Here is a 16,313-nt window from a genome sequence, read left to right as displayed (position 1 = left end):
CTAGTCTTGAACTCCTGGTCCTCACTCTGCCTCCTGAGTGCTGGCATTACAGGCACATACTTTGATGCCTAGCCACCTGTGGTTTACTTGCAAGAGCCTGTTTTTCATATTTACATGTTGGCCCGTTTGCCTTCCTATCACTGCAGGTTTGTAGGTAGTTGTAGTTGGGGTTTTCCTCCCTGTAGCCCTGCAGCAGATTCCTGCCCACAGTTTCACCTGCTCTGACAATTCTGGACCGTTGTCTGCTCAGATCCAGGCAGGCTTGCCTTTGCGCTGATCTCCAGTGCTGTCCCCATAGCTGCTGTTCTAGCCCAGATGCAGCCATGTTGGTTTGTGTGTTTCCTGTCTGTATAGTGGGGAAATTCCTCTTCTGAGGAATATTCTAACTGGGCAGTCCATGGGGTAGCTCTGCAGTGGCCTATGATACCAGTGCATACTCAGTAAGGAACACTTGACTCTTTTCCTGTGGCTTGTCCTTGACTCCAAATAGAATCAGCCTTATACAGCTTGCAGGGATAGTGGGGGCTTGGGATGGAGGACTGAGAGTGAACTTAGTAGCTGGCCTCCCTAGCTGTTAAATTAGATTGGATCCAGGAACTGACCATGAGAGTCTGGTAATGAGCCGAGGGCTCCGTGGTCCAGCACTTCCCTGGCACGCCCAAGGCCTCCAGTGCAACCCAACACCAGAACATTAAAGATGTATTAGAATCCCACTGAATTAACCTCCATGAACATCTCTAGTTGAAATCCAGGCAGGAGTTGGCAAAAAAGTAGAGTTTACAATAATGGGGCGTGGCAGCCACTCCAGGCAGTGGCATCCACCTGTGACAGGTAAGCAAGCCAGTAGGCATTCACCAAAGCCCAGCATGAGCTCCTGGGGTAGGCAGAGCACAGGTGGCTTATCCAAAGCCGGGAGGTGGGGTGGGGTTACAGTTCTAACCCCTGGAAGAGTGGCAGACCAGAGAGGACCGGCTTCAGGCTTTCTGTTCTATTTCGTTTACTTGTTCATTTGAGACAAGGTCTCAGTTATAGCACAGGCTAGCCTGCAACATCACAGGGGCACCCTGGAGTGGGACTGGCACTTCAGCCACTTCACATTTCACAATCTGCTGAGAGGTCAAGACCCTACTTGATGGTGAAGCTTCTGCTTTCGAACCTAGATAGATGATTGACACCGTGTGTCTTCTAGCGGCCATTTGAAAGTAAAGCTGGTAACTTGTAACTTTCACAAAGCCTCCTCTATAGCGTTCTCTGAGACCTATCATCGAAACATCTGTGTGCAAAACCACTGCTTTGTGTGCAGTCCCAGAAAACCTGCACTCTGCTTTGACATGAATTCGTTCCGTAAGAACTCTCCACCGGCCGTATTGAAGTGTGGATTTCAGAGGCTGGAAGCTGGGTTTGCTCTGGAGTTGCAGTCCCAGTTCCTTCCACCCTTTCTCTGTTCGCACTGAATTCTGCCAAACATCATGGAGAAGCAGACTTGATGGATGATGGGGCTTGTCATGGCCACAGATAGAGTCAAGCCAGGTAGGTGCCCCTGATCCTGGACCACGGCTCTTCTGTGTGATGAACCTGCTGCTAAATCCCAAGCTGGTAGATTACCCGTGGTACATTGGGGTTTTCATTGGTGTGTGACTTTCTCTTCTATGCCATGTACATGAGTCAAACCTTAGATTTCCCCAGAGCTCCAGGTGTCCTGAGTCCACACACAGAGGAGAATGAGCCCAAGTGCTACCAGGACCCACAGAGCCAAGATGCTGGCCCTTTCCACTTCTTCGTCCCTTGATTGGTCCTCTTCCCCAGGCCCATGGCCACCACCTCATCTACCCACGGGATGAAGCCTACTCTGGCCCAGAGGCCCGTGGTCCTGTCTAGGAGCCCTCACTGAGTGTGTATCATCGTGTACCACTGTTCATGCCTGGAGGAGGCCGTTAGAGACAGAGGCACGAGTCTTTAGAGCACTTTCTAAGAAACTAATGGGTTATAAGAATCCCGGGAGTAAGCCAGAAGAACCTCAAAAGTTTCTTTTGTTCCCATCTGGGCAGGATAGGCTGGGCTGTCATCTGCATTAATAGCCGTGTGTCTGTCCTGAGGTTACCAGTTAGCCACTTCTCAGGAAGTGCTGTTGAAATAAACAACCATTGCCTCACACAGGCATAGGCTCATGAAGCTCTGCCCCATGCCTGTCCCAGTAGATAAAACAGAAGACTCAGTGCTGCCAAGGTCTTCCTGGGACACATTTCCATCCTAGTGTGTGAGTCTCTCTAAGATTGTCCTTCCTCTTCCCTGGCAGCAGCCCCAAGCTCTCCTGTAATCTGGTAGCTGTGTGATTTGTTCAAAACAACCGATCCAGCAGCAATGCAAGGCTGGAGAGGCGCACAGCCGCTGAGCACAGACCCCTGGGGCTACTCTATAATCCTGGACTCCTGTTTTCTGGCTTAGCCAAGTTTTAGAGCCTTAGTTGCCCGGTTCCCTCTTCGGGTGGTCTCCCTCCTTGGTCAACTCCTATTCGCCCCATGAGCTGTTGAACGGGATCTACTCACCCCCTCCCTGACTTTGCACATGGCAAAGGACTCAAACTTCTTGCCTGTTAGATACTTGCTGTCCCGGCTGCAGGAATAAAGGGAAACATAGATATGAAGACACAAAGAGCCGTATTAACTGATGAATTGTCTCCACTAAATAAAGGTCACGAGGTTTCGTAGGGCTTGGTAGTCAGGTAGGTCCTGTAGCATATCTTCCCAGGGCCCACGGAGCCTTGACCTGCAGATACCCGCAGTGAGTTCTAAGGCAGAAAAGAGGCTGTCTCTGCAGTTGTTTAGACGTGGCAGGACGGGCGGAGGAAATCTTGGCGCTTTCTTCAGACTAGAACTTTTGTCTGAGAACAGTGCTGGGAGCTGGAAGGCAGACAGCAAGCCTAGTGCTAAGCACAATGAGTCTTTGATGATTAAAGGCCCAAGCTGGCAGGTGGCTGTAAACTTTACCAGTGCTTGAATGCCCTTTGGGTTTTTTGGGAGGGTGGTGGGGATGGGGGGAGTCTGTCAACATCCCAGTCTTCAAAGGTAGCCAGATAATTTAATATTGAAGAATAGGTAAATATGCTTTATCCTGTTTAGAACTCACATGGGATCTCTTTGTAATTCTATAAAATTCTGTTCCCATAATGGAACAATTAAAAGCCCTTACTTCATAGAAGTTACATAATCATTGTACAATTCTAGGTTTGGGACTGAGAGGCAGCTCAGGGGGTAAAGTACTGGCCGAGCAAGCTAGAAGGCCTGGGTTCTCGGGTACATGGCACCCATGTGAAAACAGGCTCTGGAGGGGGATCAAGACAGGCCAATCCTGGGGTCTCAGTTGCCAGCCGCGGTAGTCTAGATGGTGAGCCTCCAGGGTCAGACTCTCAAGGTGGGAGGGGCTGGAGGAGCGGGGTCATGAGTTAGAAGCATGCACCCAAGTTCTATTCCCAGCACCCATGTCAGGCAGCTCTTACCCACAGTCACCCCAGCTCCAAGGGATCTGACACCCTCGTCTCTCGCTGTGCACCTGCACTTGGATGAAAAGAACTGACACCCCCCCACCTCGCCCCGCACACTGCACACACTGTGAAACATAAAATACAACTTTAAAAACTTAGGTAGAGAGCAATTAGGGAAGACAGCAGATGCCAGCCTTCGGCCTGCACATGTGCACACATGGGCAAGTGTGTGTGAGTGCTTGTGTGCACACAATCCTGTGTCAAACTGTATGGTAGACATGCAGATGATGTCAAAGAATTATTTTGATGACGATATAAGCAATATCTAACCTACTGGCTAATAACACCCCTCCCTTCCCTCCCTCTCCTGCTCCTCTCCTCTCCAGGGTACAGCAAGGAAAGGAAGGAATAAGGCAGTGATCGTAAACTGATTCTCTGAGACAGGACTGGAAACAAAGTGGGGTTTCCATCACACGTACTTGATACATTTTTTTTTTTTTTGCTCGGCAGTGCATTCTCATGCCCCACCCCCACCTCTCCCTCTCCCTGCCAATTTAGCCAACTAGAAGGAAGGTTCAGTTCCAGAACAGGATTCTGAGCTCTGCCCTCTACTGGTAGAAGGCAGCTGTGGTTTCTGATGGGGTTGTGATTGAGGGCCATGGCGTAGCAGGCTGCTGAGGCTCCTGGTCTGCTTCCCTCCCTCCGTCCCTCCCTCTCTCCCTCCCTTCTTTCCTTCCTTTTTCTCTGCTTTTATGAGCTATCGCCTCCCTATGTGGACCAGACTGGCCTCAAACGCCCCATCTTACCATGTTAGCCTCCTGAGTGCTGGGGTTACAGAGCTGGTAGTTGTTGAAAGTGCTGTGGACATTCCTTGGGGACTCCAGGCTGAGACTTGGGAGGGATGGTATGCTAGCCTCCCATGATGCATGCTTCTGTTCACTTAAACTGTGGGTCTTCAGACCCTGAAGAGTTTTCCAGGGCCAAATGGAGTTTGAAAACCACCCAGCCCACCTAATCTCATTCCCACATGGGGAAGCTGAATCTCAGGAAACCACCCAAAGTCACCAGCAACCTGGAAACTGTTTCCTGATTGGCCATCTTACAGATGACTTTAACTGTTAATTCTTTGTCTCATTTAAGATACACCTAAAGCCAGGCATGCTGGTGCATGCCTTTAATCCCCAGCAGAGGCAGGCAGATCTCTGTGAGTTTAAGGTCCGCCTAGCCTACACCAGCAGCTTCTGGCCAGCCAGGGCTACACAGTAAGACCCTGTCTAGAGCTGTGTATTTAGAGTTCCGAATGGCAGCTCATGTTAGTCACCGGAGAGGGTGATGGTTTTAACCGTGTTGAAGAGCTCAAGGATGCTGCTGCCATGGGTGATGGCCTCCTCTGGTCTTCACCTTTGAATTCCAGTGCGTCTGTAAGAGCTAATGGTCTAGAAAGGAAATCTCAGCAGATCTGAAAACCAAGCAGGGCTCCCGACACCAGACAGGGCTGCAGGGCGCTTAGATGCAGAGCCAGTGGGCAGAGTCAACCGCCTGCTGACTCAGCCGCTTTCCTCACTGGCTCCTGCAAGTGAGCTTATGTTCAGGACTTGTTCAGCTGTGTCTTCCTCCAGTACAAGGAAAGCCTTGACTGATGTACTCAACCTATACTGCGCCTCATTCACCACAGGCAGTAAGGGAAGACAGCGAACATCTGACCCTTATTGGACACCTACTCTGTCGGAGCTGTGTCATAGGTGTTTATATACATGCGTCTGTGTGTTATTGTGAGCGTCTGTGTGTTTGTGTGTGTGTGGTGTTGTTGCTCTTGCCCTTGGGCAGCAAATCCAGGGCTTCCAGTAAGCCAAGCAAGTGCTCTAGTACTGTGCACCCCAGCGTCTTGTTCCTTTTAGAACAGTACTGTTCCTTCTTAGCACCACCCCCAAAGTAGTAAGAACTGTTCTGACCTCCATGTTACCCCCGAGGAAACAACCTTGGAGAGGCTGGTGTTGAGATTTTGTTTAAAGAGTGCTGGAAAGCTGAGGCTCAGATCTGAGTCAGGACAAGCTCAAAGGCAGGACTGTAAAGAAATGCAAACACAAGATCTGAGTGAGGGTTGTGGCACACTAAGCCGGAAGCCTTTGCAGTTATTCTTCCCAGCTCCTTCTGCTAACTGCCCTCCAATATCAGTGCTTCTCAGGGGCCAGTCCTGCCTCCTGCCTCACTTGAGACACACACAGACAAAGAGAGACAGACAGACAGACAGACACAGACACACACACTTTCCTAGTTCTGCTCTGTAGAAGAAGCACTATCTGAAGACCAGCCCTGGAGAAGACATTGCCTTCCTGGTTAGGTCAGTGTCACGTTAGGCAGGAGTTTGGATTCCAGCTGTTGGCTGGAATGAGTGAAACCCTTCTTTTACCCAGCAGACATTTTCTCTCCTGCATCCAGCACTATTGGCCCTTTGTCCTGTGTAGCTGCCCTTTGGTGTCTGGGTTCCAGCCCAGGCCTTTGTATTTTAGGCAAATGTCACCACTGGGCTGTTCAGCCAGTGTCCTTCCTGGAGCGTTTGAACACTGCTGACGACATGCTATAGAATCCAGCATGCTGGGGCTGGAGAGATGGCTCAGTAGTTAAGAGCATTGTCTGCTCTTCCAAAGGTCCTGAGTTCAATTCCCAGCAACCACATGGTGGCTCACAACCATCTGTAATGGGGTCTGGTGCTCTCTTCTGGCCTGCAGGCATACACACAGATGGAATATTGTATACATAATAAATAAATATTTAAAAAAAAAGAATCCAGCATGCTGAGCACAGCCCGTCAGGGTCAATGCTTTTGTATTCACTTCTGGGCTCCCTGTGCTTGACTGGTGGTCGCCACACAGTGTCTGCAGCTACTGTCTGCCAGCTTAGGCCTTGACCTGTGAGTCAAGCAGCACCTGGTTTTTAGGAGGTTCTCAGTTCAGGCTGCTGGACTGAATACATGAAACTTGTTAATATTCAAAAGAAATAAGGGCTGGAGAGATGGCTTAGTGGTTTGGAGCACTGGGTGCCCCTCTAAAGATGTGGGTTGGATTGCCAGCACCCACATGGCAGTTCGCAACCGTCTCTAACTCCAGTTCTTGGGGATCCCACATCCTCTTCTTTCCTGAAGATTTTGAGACTAGTGAGTTCAAGGCCTGTAGCAGGCTTTCCTTTGGGCCACCAGCCAGCTCTCAAGTCATGACATTTACAGACATGGAGACTTATTATTAGTTATGAATGCACGGCCTTAGTTTGTATTAGTCCCACTCGTTCTTATAATTTAATTTAACCTGTTTTTAAAACACGTTTTTCCTTGGGGCTTTTTACGTTTCTTTCATTCTGTATTTCCTACTTTCCTGCTTCTTCCTTGTCTGTCTGGCTGTCTGTCTGTCTGGCCCCAGGCTTTCTTCATCTCTTTCTTCCTTGTTCCCTGCTATCCTCTCAAGCCTAGATTCCTCCTCCTACTTATTCTCTCTGCCCACAAGCCACACCTATCCCTCTTCTGCATGCTATTGGCCACTTGGCTTTTTATTAGACCAATCATGTGCCTTAGGCAGGCAAGGTGAAACAGCAACACATCTTTACATAGTTAAACAGATGCAGCATAAACAAACGTAACACACCTTTACATAGTTAAAGTAATATCCCACCACAAAGGTCAGCTTGGGCTATATAGTGAGATGTTCCCAGAGGTAAAGGTGCTTGTGGTTAGATCTGATTACTTGACTTCAATCCCAGGAACCCACACAGTGTGAGGAGAGAACTAACTCCATAAATAAATGTGATTAATACATTAAACAAAATAAAACATCAAAACAGTAAGAGCACGATAGGAAATGGAACAGCTTTAGGGATGTTACAGGGTAGAATCTGATCTGTGTATGTCCCTAGGAGAGAGTTTATTTCTTTATTCACTTCGAGACAATCTCACTGTGTAACCCTGGCTGTCTGAGAACTCACTTCATAGGCAGGGCTGGCCTCAAACACACAGAGATTTGTCTCTTAAGTGCTGGGCTTAAAGACTCATGCCCTGCTGGACATCATCTCGCTGTGTTGCTTACAGTGGTCTTGAGCTCAAAATCCTCTCTTCTCAGCCTCCGAAATTCTGGGATTATAGGCTTTAGGCCACCGTGCCTTGAGGGGATTGTTCAGTCATTTCTTTATTTTTAAAGTTTATTTTTATATCTTAAAAATATGTGTGTTTGTCTAACTGTGGGTATGTATATGTGAATGTGTACCTGTGGAGGTCAAAGGTGTCAGATTCTATTCCCCTGGATCTGAGATAATAGAGGTTGTGAGCTACCTAGAGTGGGTTCTCTGCAAGGGCCTCTACCCACTGAACCCTCTTTCTGCCCCAGGAATAATTGTTTCTTAGTTCAGCAAATATTTCCTAATAAGAGTCCTTAAAATTATAGACTTAAGAATACATCTAAAGTTAGTTTCTTTCTTTCTTTCTTTCTTTCTTTCTCTCTCTCTCTCTCTTCTTCTTCTTCTTCTTCTTCTTCTTTTTCCTCCTCCTCCTCTTCCTCCTTCCTTTTTTTTTTTTTGAGACAGGGTCTTGTTGTGTGCGTCTGTAGCTCTGGCTGTCCTGGAACTCACAATGTAAACCAAGCTAACCTTGAACTCACAGCTCACAGAGCTCCTCCTACCTCTACCTCCCAAATGCTGAGATTAAAGGTGTGTGCCACCACTACCTAGCTTGCTTTTAAAGATGTTTAAAAATTTATTTATTGTTTAGTTTGTATATGGTGTGTGTCTGAGCCCGTGTCTGAGCACACTTGCAGTCAGTTCTCACACACTGAAAAAGAAAAGCTAGACATGGTGACACACACTTGGAATTCCAGTACTTGGGAGATGGGGAACACACAGAGCCCTGGGGCCCACTGGCCTGCTAGCCCAGCTCACTTGATGAGTTCTGGACTAGTAAGAGACCCATCTCAAGAAACTCAGAAATGGATGACTTCTCAAGAGCAACACCCAAGGCAATCCTCTGGCACACACACATACACATACACCACACAAACACACAGGCAGATACATACACCCTATGCAACACATACACACCACACAAACACACAAACACACAGGCAGATACATACACCCTATGCAACACATACACACCACACAAACACACAGGCAGATACAGACACATACCCCATATAACACACACATACATACCACACACACACAGACACATAAACACAAAGGCAGACACAGACATGCAGACATACAAACACACACCACATATACACACAAACACACCACTTACACACTCACACATATACATATGCAGACATACACACACATAAACATACCACATACATATACACAGGTATATGTGTATACAGGCAGACATACACACAAACACCACAATACACACAAATATCTACTTACATACACATAGGCACACACGTTCAGACATATATACACACAAACACAGCACAAACATGTATACCACACACACACATACACACACAGAGGCAGACACATTCAAACACAAATACACAAACATGATTTCTCCTGTAAGACCTGGGTATAGCACCCCTCCCTCCACCAGCCCATTCTGTCTGTCCTATTTGTCATTCTGGTTGCCGTATCTGGACAAGCTCTTGACTGTTATGCTGTCCTACAGAATAAACACATGCCTTCTTTTCCAACTCCTGTCCACATAACTCTGCTCTCCAGCTTTTGGGGCCTTCTGAAAACCCTAGTGTGGCCATGTGTGAGCATGTGGAAGTCTGAGGCAGATGGATCCCTGGTTGCAGAGCCAGACTGGTGTAAATCATTAGATTCTGTCTCAGAAGTAAATATATAAATAAATAAAAATCCACACCTTCCTGTGTGGGATCCAAGGACCCACACCTGCTCACCTCTTGACTTTGTGCCCACAGCGTGCTTAACTCCAATTCTCTAATCTTCGCTTTTCATGGCAAGCACTTGAGCGATCTCCCCTGTTTTCCCTAAGGTAACCATTTCTATCATATCCTAGCACTCTGGGCCTTTTGAGTAGCAAACGTAAGGAAATGCAGAGAAAACACATGCACCCATTTCTTCCCAGCATGTTAGATAGTTGTCTTCCCAGGAACTCTCTTTCTCACCTTTTCCTAGCATTTTATTTTTTGAGATATGGTCTTGCTGTGTATCTCCAGCTGGCTTCAAACTCGTGATCCCCTGGCCTCCTCCCATGTACTGGGATTGCAAGCAAGTATGAGCCACCAAGTTGGGATTTCACAAAGACTGTTTGGGAAAGTGACGATTACAGAAAGTAAGTAAAGCACAGTGTGAGTACAAAGCTGAAGAAGTTATAGACTGAACAAGGCCACTGCCGCTTTAGGAGACCAGTTTGGGTGGAATTGGCTACAATTATTTCCCAGTTTTTAGTCCTTAGTACTTAAGCAGGTGCCTGGACCTGGCACTGTATGTTACTCTACTGCCCTCTTGTGGTTGCTATCCGCATAGTTCTGAGCCTTGGTAGCACTTAGTAAGTTAAACCTTTTGTCATTCTCTGCTCTGATTAACCCTACCCCCGCCCCGCACACACACACACACACACACACACACACACACACACACACACACCACACTGGGGATTGAACTCAGGACCTGCACATTTGAGGCAAGAGCTCTCCCACTAAGCCACACATCTCTCCCCTATCATGTATTCTTTGTAGAAGCTGTCTACTAGAAGTAAAATTAAACATTTTGGGAAGATTTATTTTTGAGATGGGGTCTTAGGCTAAAGCCTGAGAAGCTAATTTGTCTTACCTTTCCCAGTGTCATTATGTATATGTGTGGAGTCCAGAAGAGGCCATGGGATCCCCAGAGCTGGAGTTACAGGAGGTTGAGTGTTGGGAACTGAACTCAGGTCCTCTGCAAGAGCAGTACACATTCTTAACCACTGAGCCATCTCTCCAGCCCCATCTCAGAATTCTTAAAGTTACAGCTTCCATTTCCTTTTGAATTCAAGGCCAACCTAGGCTGCACAGTAGGACTATCTTGAAACACTAAATGGACTGAGGAAGGGCTGTGGAGAGCAGAGCTTGAGCCCAGCACCCCTGAAAAAGCAGATTGTGGTCACACTCACCAGTGACCCCAGGGTTGTGGGAGCCAGAGATAGAAGGACTCCTGAGCTTACTGGCCTGCCACAATGACCAAAACAGCAAGCTCTAGGTTCTGTCTGCAGGGAACAAGTCAAAGAGACAGAAAACACTCGCCATCCCTCTCCAGCCGCTGCAAATGCACGCTCACACTCACAGACCTCACACACACAAAGTGACAGAAAACACCCATCATCCTCCTCCAGCCGCTGCAAGTGCACACTCACAGACCTTGCACACTTATGCTCACAGACCTTGCACGCTCACCCTCACAGACCTTGCACGCTCTCCTTCACAGACCTCACACACAGAGAGTAAGAGAAAACACCCATCATCCTCCCCCAGCCACTGCAAGTGCATGCTCATGCTCACAGACCTTGCACACTCATGCTCACAGGCCTTGTACGCTCTCCTTCACAGACCTTGCACGCTCACCCTCATAGACCTTGCACACTCATCCTCACAGACCTCACACACACACACAGAGAAAAGAAAGAAATGGGTGTATTTGTCTCTCTCTTCCTACACCAAGTCCCACATAGCCCAGGCTGGCCTTGAATTCACTAAGTAGCCCAGGATGGCCTTGAACTTGAGCTGTCTTTTGACAGGGTTTCTCTCTTTTGTAGTTCTGGCTATCCTGTAAATTGCTATGCAGACCAGGCTGACCTCAAACTTACAGAGATCCACCTGCCTCTGCCTCCTGGGATTTTTGCCACTGTGCCCAGCTGGGCTTGAACTCTCGATTTTACTGCCTCCACTTCCCTGGTGCTGGGGAAGTGTATACCTTTTCCTTTTTAAAGCTGGTTCACTGTATCACCCAGGCTGGCCTAGGACTTACTATATAGACCAGGCTGACTTCAAACTCCACCCCCCTGCCTCAGTCTCCTCCATGTTGAGATTGCATACATCACCATGTGTGGCTGTTAATATTTTTGGAAGAGTAAAAGAAAACTGTTTGGGGCAGGCAAAATAGGAATATAAATGTTTGAACTTCTGTCAAATTTGTAATCAGACAGAGGTGATTTACTATGGCAGACTGGTGGCTGGGCCTGGTGACCTCTGTTCCTCTCTGAGTGGAGGAACTGTGGAAGTTGAGGCTTTTGGGCAGTGGTTCTCAACCTGTGGGTTGCAACCCATGGGGGGGGGGTCAAACGACCCTTTCACAGGGGTCACCTAAGACCATCAAAAAACATATACATTTGCATTACAATTCATAATAGTAGAAAAATTACAGTTATAAAGTAGCAGCAAAAATGATTTTATGGTGGGGCTCACTACAACTTGAGGAACTGTATTAAAGGGTCGCAGCCTTAGGAAGGTTGAGAATCACTGTTTTAAGGGCTTTTTCACTCTGTGTGTGTTTCCTAAAATAATGCAGTGAGGTGGAGCTGGACGCAGTGGGTGAGAGATGACACTCTCAACCCCCGTACCACTAAACTCACGTGACACTCACTTGTCACAGTTTCGGCGTGCAATGTCACCCACAGGTTCCTGTGTTTTAACACTTGGTCCAGCCCAGCTGGTGGCGCTGTTTTGGGAGGTTTGGGATCACCTGAGCTCTCTCTGGTATGCGGTGTCAGAAGCCGCCTCTGCAAGCTCCACCACGGGCTGACCCAAAGTGTGCAGCTGGGTTTCCCTTTGGGCTGCCAGCTCACAACAAGCAATATGGAGACTTTATAAGTCAAATTAACCCATTTCTCTTCGTCTGCATTAGGCGTTTACCTCTCCTCCTCCTGCATATCTTGCTCCCTCTCTATCCTGCTGGCAACTCTGCCCTTCTCTGAGCTCTCTGAGTCCTGAAGTCTCACCTATACTTCCTGCCTGGCTATTGGCCATTCATTTAGTTTTTAAACCAATCACAGTGACATATCTTTATAGAGTGTAATCAAAAATCTCAGAACCAAAGTGTCTTCCCCTCCATGATAGACAGTTCTGTCTGCAACAGGGAGCCAAGTTAAACCTGTCCTGCCTTCGTTGTTTCTGCCACTTATTTGGTCACCGTGGTGACAGCAGTGGTCTGCGATACATGGATGCCTGCCTTGTGCTTCCTTCCTCCCTGGTGAACGTGTGTGCCCCTCCCATGTGTGTCCCATCCTCTGGGTGGCTGACAAGCAGTCCTCATTTTCCTCCACTGCTCGACGTCTTTCAGATTTGCAGTGGCACGAAACTGGCACACATTCAGTAGAAATCGTGCTTCGGGGCTGGGATTCGGATCTTCCCAGTGTTAGTGGTATGTAGTCTGCTGTGATGCTGGCCGGTGGCAGTGAGTGGTGGGGCCCAGCCAGTCCTGCTGGGACACACTCGTATCCCGCAGCATGTTGTGTTGCTGATTCAGCATGTCTAGTGGGTTAGAGGCATTGAGTGCACTTGTGATTTATGATGCTTCCAAATTACAGTGAGTGCATTTATTAGGGTATAACCCCACTGGAAGTTGAGAAACATTGCTATTATCTGTAATTTATGCTTCTGTGTCTGTTCTTACCTTATGAATCAGACATCAGTTTTGACAACCCACCTCCAAATTTATGAAAGAATTACATTTAGCTTCAAATAAACCAAGCAGTATTGTCTGGATGCTCTGTATGTTTGCATTTCCGGGAAAGCCAGAAGAGGGTGTTGGACTTGTTTGTGACTCCCTGTGGCTGTTGGGAATCGAACCTGCATCCTCTGGATGAACAGCCAATACTTTTAACCTCTGAGCTACCTCTCCAGCTCCAATGGTGAAATTTTGATAGAAGTAGCATGATAGTGTTGTTCCATGGGCTTTTGGGTTTTCTATTGGCTTTGGAAACAAAGTCTCACTTCTGTAGTACCAACTGGGCTGTCACTCACTTTGTAGCCAAGCTGGCCTTGAATTTGCTGTAATCCTCCTGCTTGTACCTCCCAAGTGCTGGGTTATAGGCATGAGCCACCACGCTGACCCCCAGGTACTCTTGCCTGCTTCTGGGCATAGACACAGCATTACTCTGTCATTGCAGAGTGACAGGAAAGTTGATTTCAGCCATCTTGCTGCATGGTGGTGTGCCCAGCAGCCAAGACACCAATATTTCTTCCTTGTACATGAGTTTTTGTTTCTGTGTGTCCAGTAGGTGTGAACTGAGGAATCCGGGGTTGGGGAAAGAAAGTACAGCATGGTAGCAGTGATGGCTGCCAGCATTTCTGTCCCTACTCTCTCCACTAAGATGATAAATGTGCCTTTAAGACTTGGTTTTTGTAGTTGATAGGAAGCGCCTGGCCTTCAGTCCTTTACTTTTTCCTTCCTTGAATTGTTTCATTCGTGATCACATTAATCAGAAGATCAGTTGCTGGTGGCTTTGTGACAGGACAGCACGCACCACTTCAGTCCGAGCTCTGCAGGGCTGGCCCTCGTCCTGGCCTTCGCTTTGTGTGCCCTCCTGTGTTGGGCTGTGGACAATTCTTGCCCATGTTGGTTGTGTTGAATTATGATTTAAAATTGGCACACAACAAAATGAAATTTGGAAGCGTGATACACATTCCTGACTTCTGGAGGTAACATGCACCCAGTTCTCCTATGCTTTTTCTGTAGAATGCCCCTGATAGTCTAAGTCAGATTCCAGGGAGTATTTTAACAACGTTGGAAAGGACCCCTCGAGTTTCCTTATGGGATGTAGCACAAGCTCAGACCGTGTGCTTCCAAGGCTTCTGGGAGTGCAGCTAGGTGGCTCAGCGCTTGCCTAGCGCGTGCATTCGGTCCTGGCTTTGATCCCCGGCACCACAGAAACAACGGACAGAGAGGAAAAGGACAAAAGGAATAGAACTTGTGCTTAGAAGGAAGGAGAGAAAAAGAAGGAAGAATTTATGCCTCTTAAAAGATAGAAGTGGGTTCAGACAATAAGCTGTCCAGGAATATATCTTAAGCTAGATTTGGGAGAGAGGCCTTTACTTGGATGTATGTATGATAATTATGGCATTTGTGATTAAGTTAGTCTGGTTTTGTTGTTTGTGTGTGTTGTGTTACTTGGAATTAAATCCAAGGTCTTATGTATGCTAGGCAGGCACTGTGTCACTGAGCTGTATCCCCAGCCCAAGTGAGTTCTTTTTTTTTGTTTGTTTGTTTGTTTTTTGGGGGGGGGGTTTGGCTTTTAAAATATGCTATTTACATGTGTGGAGCGCAGTGTGAATGTGGAGGTCAGAGACGACTTACAGGAGTCAGTTTTTACAATCTGTGTGTTCCGGGGATCCAACACAGGTCACGAAGCTTCATTTATCTCCCGAGCTATCTCAGCAGCCCTGTTGTGTTTGGATGGGATCTCCCTACATAGTTCAAGCTGGCCTTAAAGTCACGGCAATCTTCCTGCTTCAGACCCCCAAGTACAGGGATTACAGGCATGAGCCGCCATACCTGGCAGATTTGTGTGTCTATGTGGTTTTTGTTTTTTTTTAATTTTATTTTATATGTATGAATGTTTTGTCTGCATGTATATATGTACACTATGTGTATGCCTGGTGCCCTCAGAGATCAGAAGAGAGCTTTAGGTTCCCCAGAACTGGAGCTACAGATGGTTGTGAGTCACCATGTGGGTGCTGGGAATCAAACAGTCCTCCGCCAGAGCAGCCAGTGCTCCTAACCAGGAAGCCCCTCTACCCCCACAGCAGTGTGTGTTGTTGTTTGGTTGGTTTTGGAGCTCTCTGTAGACCAGGCTGGCCTTGAACTCTTTCTGTAGACCAGGCTAGACTTGAACTCTCTCTTTAGACCAGGCTGGACTTGAACTCTCAGATCTGGTCACAGATCCCTCTACCTCCTGAGTGCCGGGATTAAAGGCATGAACCACCACCCAGACCTACAGTAGTTTCTAATAATAAAGTTTTGATTTTTTCCCTTTAAAAAATAGAGACAAAAGTAAATATTACAACAAAATATAAAATTAAGCGTAAGACCAGATGTGGTGGCAATGGCTGTAATCCCAGCACTAGTAGAAGCAGGGTCTACATGTACACAGTAAGTTCTGTGTGAAATGTAGGAAATAACTAGAATGTACACGAAACTTCTCCTACTGGTAGTCTCGTAAACAGCTTCTGTAAACGCTTTCAGCTGCTCCCCTGCACTAAGTGAACTCATAGGAACAGACATATACAGGTCCTGCCGTGTTTATACACAGAAGCAGCACTCGGTGACAGAGCACTAGTGTTTGTGAGGCCTGGGCTTGAGCACCACCAGGAAGAAAGGGTTACCAAGACTCCAGTGTATCATGTTCTTTTCATTATTGCCTCGGGGCATCTTGTCACGGTGCTGCATGTGGACTGCATGTTTTATGGCTACATTGGCTTTCCAGTGTATGGTGGGGTCATGGTTTATCCAACGTGGTGAACGTTACTGGATGGGTGTTTAGTTGCCCACGACGCTAACGGTCGCTATCTCCTCACATAGGTATCTCACTCAATGTGTTTGGTGAATGAATGTTTTCATTTACTGTTATTACTGATTATTGTAAATGATTGTTCTATCATTTGATGGATAGACTCACACTGGAAAGCTCTGTTGCTGTTTGTCAGATATTAGCAGTTTAACAGATTTTACCCTATAAACACAGCAGGACCTGTATATATCTATTCCTATGAGTTCACTTAGAGCAGGGGAGCAGCTGAAAGCATTTGCCTTTGATAACTAACAAAGATCTTCTCAAAACCAGGCCATGAACACTTCTCTAAGCACATGATAGGCTAAAGCAGGAAAGTTGCCATGAATTCTGGGTCAGCCTAGA

The 16,313-nt window shown here is 47.3% G+C and overlaps 1 protein-coding gene across 3 annotated transcripts in view; it reads left to right on the top strand.

The window, feature by feature from the left end:
• Shld1 (shieldin complex subunit 1) overlaps positions 1-16,313 on the top strand; it is a 71,137-nt gene that overhangs the window by 9,165 nt on the left and 45,659 nt on the right. The window lies entirely within an intron of this gene.

This window comes from Microtus oregoni, unplaced genomic scaffold (assembly GCF_018167655.1).
Source record: "Microtus oregoni isolate MIOR12 unplaced genomic scaffold, Mior012 000020F_ref0000438, whole genome shotgun sequence".
NCBI lineage: Eukaryota > Metazoa > Chordata > Mammalia > Rodentia > Cricetidae > Microtus > Microtus oregoni.
Note: the sequence above shows the minus strand (reverse complement) of the source record. Positions and strands in the feature narration are given on the sequence as shown.